General features: G+C 40.9%; 1 protein-coding gene and 1 pseudogene across 1 annotated transcript in view; both read left to right on the top strand.

The window, feature by feature from the left end:
• The window catches only part of hspg2 (heparan sulfate proteoglycan 2), a 209,281-nt gene that overhangs the window by 78,242 nt on the left and 120,688 nt on the right, over positions 1–10,351 (top strand). The gene's annotated exons all lie outside the window — the stretch shown is intronic.
• Positions 6,661–7,142, top strand: LOC119417453 (annotated as a pseudogene).

Here is a 10,351-nt window from a genome sequence, read left to right as displayed (position 1 = left end):
TAAACCTAGCCCCTAACCCACCAACGGGACTTCTTCTTATGGGGCCCGGGCTTTGGGCCCCATAAGGAGCAGTTGGTTCTCACAATGTAGTATAAGTTGGAAAAATGGGCCTCACAAAGTAGCATAAACAAGGACACACACACACACACACACACACAAACTGATTATCAGTATCATTTGAGGGAACTGGCCAACAATGGTCACTTTTGGCTCCTCCATCGCACCTGGTTGTGGATAAAATTGCTCTCTCTCCAGGATCTGTCCCTCTGCGCCATCTTGGACAAAAGCAAAAACTTATACACAATGTAAAGGGCCCTACATACTCCATCTGATGCGGCAAAATCAGTTCTCTCTCTGACGTAGTTGCATCACGAAAATCACACCATATTGTTCTCAGAGTAGCTTCACCCGCACCTTCTCGACTCAAGGCTCGGGTCATAGGTGTGGGCTCCTGTGACATCTGCCTGTGCCTGCAGACACTGAATGGAGGAGTCTGTCTGCTGGGAATTGTGGTGCTTTCTTTATGATAGATTTGTGGCCAAATGGCGGATGCAGGGACGAGTAGAGACTCTGGTGGTAAGAAACCCGCGTGGTGACATTTACTGCAGCGGAGGGGTTTCCCAGGAACTCTGTGCAGTGTGTCTCATGAACTATGAAAGGTGTGTTTGAAAACACACGTCTCGTATCCACGTGACCTCAAGTCAACTGTTCGGCTTTGGATACATTATGATGGGTCCTTATCCCGTAACACACATGAATATCTTGCACCAAAACATTAAGGTTTTTGCATTCCTCGTTCAATTCCAGTCCAGAAAGACATCCTAAAAACTAAAGCCATTCACTGTTCAAATCCTTCAGCGACGGAGGTACTGGCTTACTACTTGTTTAATGTTCAAGTACTTTTCACACAAAAGTTCATAACTTTTATTCATATACCACAAAACCATATTTGCACAGTACAAAATAACTGATAAACATTCTTTCTCCGAAGGTGGGGGCCAACAAAAATGTGTGAGAACCATGGTTCTAGAGCAAAGCTGCATCCTGATCTTATTCTAGAGAGCGGTGGCAGGTCCTGGAACAAGGTTGTTGGCATACCTTGCAGGAAAGTTGTAGGCAGGTGCTGCTGAAATATGGAAGAAGCAGGAGAGCATGTAGGAGATGTGAAAAATAGAGAAGAAAACATATCTGCTGCACATTAAGAGCATAGTCACGATTGCCTTCACCTTGAATTATATATATATACATATATTTAAATTGACAACCATTCAGCCAAGTTCATATAAGTCATGTAGGTAGTCAAGAGCGTAGCAGGGTCATAAGCGGACTTATTTTGGACTTTAAGCACAAGAAGCTGATTACATCATGGTGTAGGGATTGTTTGGGTGGCAGCGCTGAAAGCTGACATCAGAGCTGAGGCACATAGCATCATGTGCCTCCCTCACAGGAATAGCACTGCTTAGAGACCGTGCTGAATCTGAGGAGTTTGAAGAAGCCAGAGGATATTTGAACGCGGCGGACATGATTGAGAATGCTGCTGACAGCATGTGAAGGTGACAGACGAGTGTTGTCGGCCTTACTGAACATATTTAACCACTCACGGTCCAATTAACCCAAATCTCTTGCAAACACTGCTTTTGAAATTATTTTGAATGTTTTGAACCTTCCTTCAGTAAGTCGAGTTCTCTTTGACTCGTGGTTTCTCACTCCAGTCTAAAAGTCAAAATAACAAAATCTATTTTTGTTATGTTCACATGTGAGGGCGTGATATTCACATTTATTTGCTCTGTGTCTTTAAACCTTTAGATTTGAGACACCAGTTGAATGTTAGTGTTTTAATTTGCCAAAATAAAGAGAACTATGAGATTTTGTAAGATTGTACAGGACTTAGCCGCATAAATGTTTTATGTCAGAAGTAGCATTCTGCTTGGTACGATCAGGGCACCATGATGGGAAGAGACGTCTAATTCCATATATAGATCTGAGCAGCACAGCCCTGGGAAGGAAATTCAGCTTCCTGTGCTGAATGCAGAATACTTTGCTGAGTGTCTCTGTCCTGTTGGCTGTCCACACTACCCACCCAAGCTTGGCCTTCCTTCCGTCTCCACAACCTCAAAAAGTGGGAGACACAGTTGCCCCCATTATGCTTTGTTTCCTGTTGTGTGACGATATGATGAGGGTCAAGGAGTTCCCGTCTCCTCTCTGTCTCGGACTTCCGTGCTGAATCTGCACCAAACATCTGGGACTTTTGACTTTCTGAAATGAGACTATTTTAAACCGTCTTTTCTTCATTGTTGCTCTTTGTCCTCCGAAGTAATCAAAGTCTGCGATCTCCTTCAGAGATGGAAAAGTGATATCACATGTCCTCCTAACCTTTCGCCCTGACCTCCAAACTCAAAGCACTGAGGAGATTTCTGGGAGTCGAATCAAGTTTATCTCATCTGTGAGATCCTTTTCTTTTTTCCAGACTTTTTGAAAAACGTTCCCAGTATGTTAATGTAAACTAAAGGCAAAAGGGTTATATGTCCAATAGATGATTAACGGTGAGCAGGCCTTTTCTAGTGCGAATCTTGATGCAAAAGCTTGACATTTATTTTCTCATGATGGACAGAAACTTCATCCATCCATCCATTTTCTTTATCCGCTTATTCCATTTTGGGTCACGGGGGTCGCTGGTGCCCATGTCCAGCAATCACTGTGCGAGGGGCGGGGTACACCCTGGACGGGTCGCAAGTCCATCACAGGGCCACATAGAGACAAATGAGACAAACAACCATTCACTCTCTCACTCACACCTAGGGACAATTTAGAGTTAGGACAGAAACTTAACAACTGATAATGTAGAATGAACATATGCTGATATATATTCATAAATTAAACGGATTCTTTCATTTTTCTGGACTGTATAATGTACGTGCATTGAATTTAATAAAATGTGGACTGAAACGTTAATTATCTTTGACTCACCAACTACAGTGGGTCATTTATTAACAGAATCAAGTTTAACACATCACACATTTACATTAATTGGCAAAAATTGAAAATAACAACAGCTTATTTAGCAAGTTTTACAAGGAGTAAACAATACGGCGATTGTTTTCTCACTTCCAGCAGTACAGCAGACATTAACCACACGGCGGTGGTTGAAAAACTTTGCTTCAGACATTTCTACAAATATCTGGAATGATTTCTTAGCAGATAGAAGAATTTTAAAGATGGGAAATGAAGTTTAAGTTGAGAGAGATGGGGAGGGAATTTGTCTGTTATAACCAGAAACAGCACGCTCCTTCTTTTCCAGCTTGACCCAACGGTACGCTTTGGTTGAGATCGACTCTTTTACCTTTGCAGATGATAGTTTCAGCGTTGGTGTAGAGCTCTCCTTTCAACTCTTTCAGCGTCTCCGTAAGAACAGCTAAACCTCGGGAGTCGTGAGATCATCCAGAACAGACATTTCATAATTCCCTGATCTTCTCTCGTTCAGCTTGATTTTTCTTCCTCCAGCATCCTGAATTCCAGCCTTCTGAACTCTGGAACTGTCGGAACCAACTCACAGCATTCTCTCAGCGTTCTCCTCAGCGTTCTTCCCAGAACTGCCGAGAACTTCTCAGAACTACTGAGCTCTCCAGAACTTCGACCGGAGCTGGAACCTCTTGCAGAACTCTTTGAACTAGGAAGTGTCGTACCTTTTAAAAGAGCTCACTTCCGGTTCATTTGAGAACTTTCTGATTGGTCGATGGACCAAAACAGAGGTGTGTTTTGTGATGTAAGGTGTTATTAAAAGTCAAGGAAAAAGATTAAGATTGTTTAAGAACAGACAGAAGATATTATGAAGAACTCAGACTTCGTGGAGTCAATTCTCTAGTATCTTGCTGTAAAAGTTAAACATGACATTTCTTTTTCAGTAAACTTGCAGTTGACCGAAACTTGAACTTTGACCAACTTACACAACTTGCTCATTTCAAACAGACGATCAAGAAATTGAATCATTACTCTGTAACATATTCCAACTTGATTTCCACTTTGAATGAGGATTAAAAATCGTTATTACTGTTTCACAGTTGATTTAAAAATGAGTAGTTCACTTCAACATTTAAACATTGAACTAACACAATTTGATTATCAAACATTTGTAAAATAGTAATGATAATCGAAAGTAGTCTTCTTTCACTTGATTAATTCAAGAAAGAAAGTCTCAGGATGGGTCAACCTGTATTTCTGGATTCAAATCAATGAAATGACAGTTTCTGTCCCATAAGGTCCTTAAGGTCAGGACTTGACCTCAGGCCTAGTTCACTACAATAATAAAAACAAAAGAAGCAAAGTGATGGAAAAGACTAGCTTCATCATGGTGTTAGTAGCATTTATTGTGGGCAAAAAGGTTAATCTATCAACCATAAAAAGTCATGTTCAGTGCATTTAAGAAGCAACGTAAAATTTAGATTTAGAAAAACTTCATCTTCCCACCAAATATTAAATAAGAAAACTGCAATCAGAGTGGAAACAGTTTCCAGTTGAGTCTGATTTGAAGCAACCTGAGCTTTATAAAACTTTTATTTTGTGGCCAAATGACACATCCATCCATCCATCCATCGTCCATACATCCTTTATCTTTACCCACTTCTTCCTTTTTGGGTCATGGGGGTCAATGGCGTCCATGTCCAGCCATCACAGTGCGAGAGGTGGGGAACACCCTGGACAGGTCTCCAATCCATCACAGGGACACACAGAGACAAACAACCATTCACACTTTCTCTCAGAGTTACCAATCAGTCTAACATACATATTTTTGGTCTGTGGGAGGAAACTGGAGTACCAGGAGAAAACCCACGCAGCACAGATAGAACATGCAAACTCCACCCAGATATGTCCCCATCTGGGATTTGATCTGGCAACCTTCTTGCTGAAAGGCAGCAGCTCTATCTACTGATCCACCATGCCACTGCCATATGACACAGATAAAATAAAATTTACAGTCCCTTTTTATGGTGAAATAAATATACAGTGTCCATAAAACGATTACAAACCACTGGGGCAGCTGTGGCTGAGTGGTTAGAGCAGTCGTCCTCCAATAGGAGAGCTAGGGGTTCAATTCCACCAGCAGTCATATTGAAGTGTCCCTGGGCAAGACACTGCCTCATAGCCTCTGATGTGTGTCCCATCAGTGTATGAATGTGATCTAAAGCACCGAATGATTATTTTGTAGAGATGTAGTAGAGTGCTGTCTGAATGTGTGTGGAGGTAACTGAGGGCATATATTGTGTTGTAAAGAGCTTTGAGTATCTTGATTAGACAGAAATGTGCTATATAAGTACAGCCCATTCACCATTTACTACTAATATGTCAGATTTTCTAATGCAAAAGAATGAAACCATGATTAATCATTTCAAAACTTTCCCACTTTTATTGTGACATACAAAGTACATGTATGTCCTGCATTATTCAGCTGAGTTATTATTCTAATTCAGCAAATTTGTATAAGGGGATAAAAGGGTGTAGCTAGCTGGTTGCATAAATGTGCACACCCTGAAACTATTATGTTGGGTGTAGTACATTTGACTGAATTACAGCATTCAGTCTTGTTGGGTAGAAATCTATGAGTGTGCTCTGAACCAAGCAAACTGCAGGGCATCTCTTGTGCACAGCTCTCTTCAGGTCACACATCAGGTTTTAGTCTGATTCTGGTTAGGCAATTGTAAAGCTTTCATTTTGTATCTTGTAAAACCTTTTTTTGTTGATTTGAATGTATGGTTGAGTTGTAGTCATGCTGAAAAATGCTTTTTCCCCCTTGTACAATCATCTGAAGCTTTCATGCCAAAATAAGGAAATACTGTTTGTGGAACTGCTCATTATTCAATTTAATGTTTTGTCTAAAACCCTGGTTTCTGCTGAAACAACCCCACAGCATGATGCTACCACCATGTTTCACTTTAGGTACGGTGTGCATTTAAGGATCCACCGGCTTGATCCTGAACCAAACATTCATTTTGGAATTGTGACCAAAGAGGTTTGACTTTAGCTTCATCAAACCGGAGCATATTTACCTGTGTGCTTATGGGAGACCTGCTTTATTTATGTTAACCTCTTTCAACTCAACCCCATCGTTCAGATATACAGAGAATAAGGGAGATTTTTGTCCCATGCAGAACTCAACCATTATTTTCAGATGTTCCTGCAGCTCCTTCAGTGGTGCTGTAGGCCTCTTGGCAGCCTCCCTGACAAGTTTCCGTCTCATCTTTTCATCAATATTGGAAGGATGTTTGATTCTTGGTATCACTATTTCTGAGTTTCATATTTTCTCCACTTCTTGATGATTGTCTTCATGTGTCCCTTGGTTCTCTGGTCATCATCTAATAATTATCTAAAGCTGGAACTTTTTTCCTGACAAAATGTAGTTTTTCAGTAGAATTTTACAAGATATGTGCCACGGTGGTGGGAAATATTTCCAAATGTCCATCATGGTATCAGTTTGTTTTTCTGTGTGTGTGTGTCTCAAAATCCTGGCACGTTACCTGTGATGTTCACACTTTTTATATGCACTCTACATTTTGGTATTTATGCAGAAACATTGGTTTGTTCAACACTAAGAGACATGCATGTGTTTGTAGTTTTTAATAAAACTTAAGGATCCTGCTCTCTTCCTCCACCGCCATCTGGGATCACATGCACGCTCCCAAAAAGGGCTTGTCCCAGTCATCCTTGCCTTACAGGCACAGTGTTCCAACTTGGCTGAAGCTCACATCTGATGATTTCAAAGAGCAGATATTCAAGATGGCCAAAAAGGGCTTGGATTGCTCTCAGGTGCGATTCTGAGGGACTCCCATGGTGTGGCCCAGGTACGTTTCGTAACTGGCAACAAGATACCGAGGATCCTCAAGTCAAAGGACCTGGCCCCTGACCTGCCTGAAGATCTCTACCACCTCATCAAAAATGCTGTTGCAGTCAGAAAGCATCTGGAGAGAAACAGAAAGGACAAGGACACCAAGTTTCATCTGATTCTCACTGAGAGCAGAATCCACACGCTGGCCTGTTACTATAAGACCAAGAGAGTACTGGCCCCCAACTGGAAGTATGAGTCCTCTACTGCTTCTGCTCTGGTGGCATAAACATGACTTTTTGGATTAATAAAATTGTTTAAATTTAAAACAAAACAAACAAACAAAAAAACTTAAGGATCTTATAGGATCATGTACAAGTTACTCCATTCCTGTAAAGCCGCAGCTGGTTTTACTTTCTGATCACATCAATTACTTGTCAGTGTTTGCTGACAAAACACAAACCAAGTTTGAATTCTTCTACTATCTCTAGGGGGAAACAGATGTTGCAGCAGATTTGTGCAATGCATCAGGGTAATGTAGTTTGTAATTGTCAGTTTGGACAGGACAGCAGGCAGCAGCAGCCTGACCACCCACTTGGTCTGACTGCCATTAGTGGCCAGTGGGTGATGCGTGTTTGAGGCAGCTGTGGTTATTTTAGTGGGACCTTTGTTGTTTTATCCAGGGGGAGGGGGGCTCAAGGTGGTTACATACTGTAGGGATGGATTAGCTTTGCATGAAATGAAGAGGTTAGTAATGAAGTAGACTAAACATGGTTGCTGAAGGACGTGTTTGGATTTTTATCTTAACTGTTTGCGTCATTTCCTTCATTGTGCCATTTATGACGAATCCTACCGAAGAGTTTCAGCCGCTGATTTGAGTCCTGTGACTTAAAATAGCTCCATGCTCCTCTCTGTTGTGCCAGCAACAAACATGTTGCTGTGGAGTTTGCCATGTGCCCCTCCTCGCCTAGAAAAAAGATGTTTAGGGTATCATTCAGTGAGCATGTGTTTGGCTCTGAAGATAATCTCTTCTTCCTCTCTGTAATTTCAAGGCTTGTAGTTTCCATGTTTTGTGTATGTTGACGTCTTGTGTAATGATCTACGCTGCAACATAAGCTAATACCTAAAAATAAAGCACAAAATATAGTTTCTTGTGATGCAAAACAAACACTGAGTTAGAAATAGTGGTTATTAGCTTGGCGTTCAGTTGTTCTGTGGTTTTCCCAGACTTGCGAGTTTATTAGCACAAAGCCGGCAGTTGATCAGTGGCTTCCTGGTTGAACACAAGGGAGTATCCATATCAAATAATGGCTCTCCTGGGGGCTGTTAAACTCTTAAGGCTTTTTTCCTCAGAGTTAAAAACCTCAATGTGATCTTACTACTAAGAAAGAAAAAAGATTTTGTTTGCGCTTCATATGGTGCACGCTTTATTTGTCTGCTAGTCAGTGGTCTAATCAACACATTAAAGGGCATTATTAAAGCCTCCTCTCTCTGGCTTGGATCCTGTAAAGGACTTCCACATACCCCCAGACTTTGAAGTACAAAAGCTTCATTAGCTCTAATTAGTTTGGGCCACTATTCCTGAGGGAGACCTTACATCAGTTGAGAATAGGCCATGTTTTCTGTCATCTGTTTCCTTGATGGGCTTTGTAGATTTACAGCAAAGTTGTTTTGCCTGTTGTGTGTCTTTTTGCTTCATTAGGCCATCAGTTTTATATTTTAACTCTAGTGCCAGACAGCAGGAGTTACCATCAATCTATAAGTAATTTTTTATACCAAATTTTTCTAAAGCAGCTATCTTTCTAAAGAAGTCAATAATGAGCTTTGAAAGCCATATGGTGCTTTTCATATGTGCAGTTGTGAAACAGCTGGATCAAACACTTAGTTACAAATGAGTTGATGTTGACTGTTGTCAGAAGTTTATGGAGTGGACTCCTATAGAGCCGGGGTTGGAGTATGAACATCTGTCTCGTCAGTGTGTTTCCAGTGTAGTAATGCATTATAATCACTTTTCAGCAGGTCAGTTCAGTTTATTTATTTAGTCCCTATTCTTAACAAATGATGTCTCAGGCCTCAGTCCAAATCATAAATCCAAATTCAAAACAGATCCAGATTCAAATCATCATCTTTTTCAATGGGCAGGAGATTGAAAGCAAAATAAAATAACAGGGCAATTTTACAAAACAATTAAGCAAAAAGGCAGTAAAGCCAGTCCATCTTTATGCTGTCCCAGACCATTGCCCAGTCACCAGTGGACCTGGACATGTTCAGCATAGACACAAGCTTTCAGAAATGAAGCAAGCATTGAAGAATCAAAAGAAGCGTAGAGCAGAACTTAGCTGCGTTGATACTGTACATACATTACCATTTTCAAAACATGAATGAACTCAGTTTAGTAATCTTCTTTGTGCTAAATACTTTTTGTTAAACTAAATGCAATGTTGCTATTCATTATCAGTCCTCCTTCTGTAATAAATCTGGCATATCTTTTCACTAGGGGTGCACCGATTGTAGTTTTCTGGCTGATCACCACTTTCTAAAAAGCCTGACCTGCCAATTCCGATTTTGTCCGATACCAATTTTGTTTTATAAGCAACACTGTCAGGTGTTATAAGGTCACAATGCACCTTCAATTTTCCAATATTATTTTATTGAAAAACATACCCTTGAACAATATCCTAGAAACAATACAAACTTGTTTTAACTGGCCATGAGGTAGTGCTCTGAAATATAAATGAAGTTCAGACAATTGTTGTTAAAACTAAAACTAAATCAATAAAATCGGTTTCTCATGTAAGTGTTGGCCAGTTTCAGATTTCCCAAAATTAAGGAAAAATCAGCCGTCCGGTAAATCTATTTTTCACATGTCGTCTGTCATGGACCTGTCACCACCTGTGGCACAAAGGCTTATCAAGGATGGGTTGGCTTCAACACCCCTTGCATCTTCGGCCCACTCACAAACCATGCCAAGGCAATCAGGAGATGTAGTCTCAGCTTAAGGTGTTTTGTAAAAGTGCCTGCAGACAAACACAGAAATATTGGGCCAGGTGTAGTTTCTATGGGAAGATGAGCAGAGAACACTAAAGTTAATGGCACCAACAGTTTTTTTTTTTTTAATCCTTTATTTATCCAGGTAGTCTCATTGAGCCACAAGAACTCATTTTCAAGAGAGACCTGTTTAGGGAGCAGATGGTGGGGGTTAAGGGCCTTGTTCAGGGGTCCAGAGTGGGGCGAATGAGGGTGGAGGGAGGTGTGGGTGTTTCACCTTTTCCACCCACATTTTGATGTTGACGGTACCAGGAGGTGAACCTGCGACTTTCCAATCACAAGCCCATCTTCTAACCTCTGCTCCACCACTCCCCAAATGAACATTGAACATTCATGGAGAGTACAGGGTAAAGACAACAATAGAGTGGGGAAATGTGTCAGTAGGTCCTTCTGCAGTCTAAACGTCTAGCAGCATACTCTAAAGAGGGAGAGAGACAAACTAGGAAGACAAAAAAAAAACACCTGCTAACCAAAAAGGTTTTTAAAAGC

The sequence above is a fragment of the Nematolebias whitei genome, chromosome 11 (assembly GCF_014905685.2).
Source record: "Nematolebias whitei isolate Nwh7 chromosome 11, NemWhi1, whole genome shotgun sequence".
NCBI classification, from domain to species: Eukaryota; Metazoa; Chordata; class Actinopteri; order Cyprinodontiformes; family Rivulidae; genus Nematolebias; species Nematolebias whitei.
Note: the sequence above shows the minus strand (reverse complement) of the source record. Positions and strands in the feature narration are given on the sequence as shown.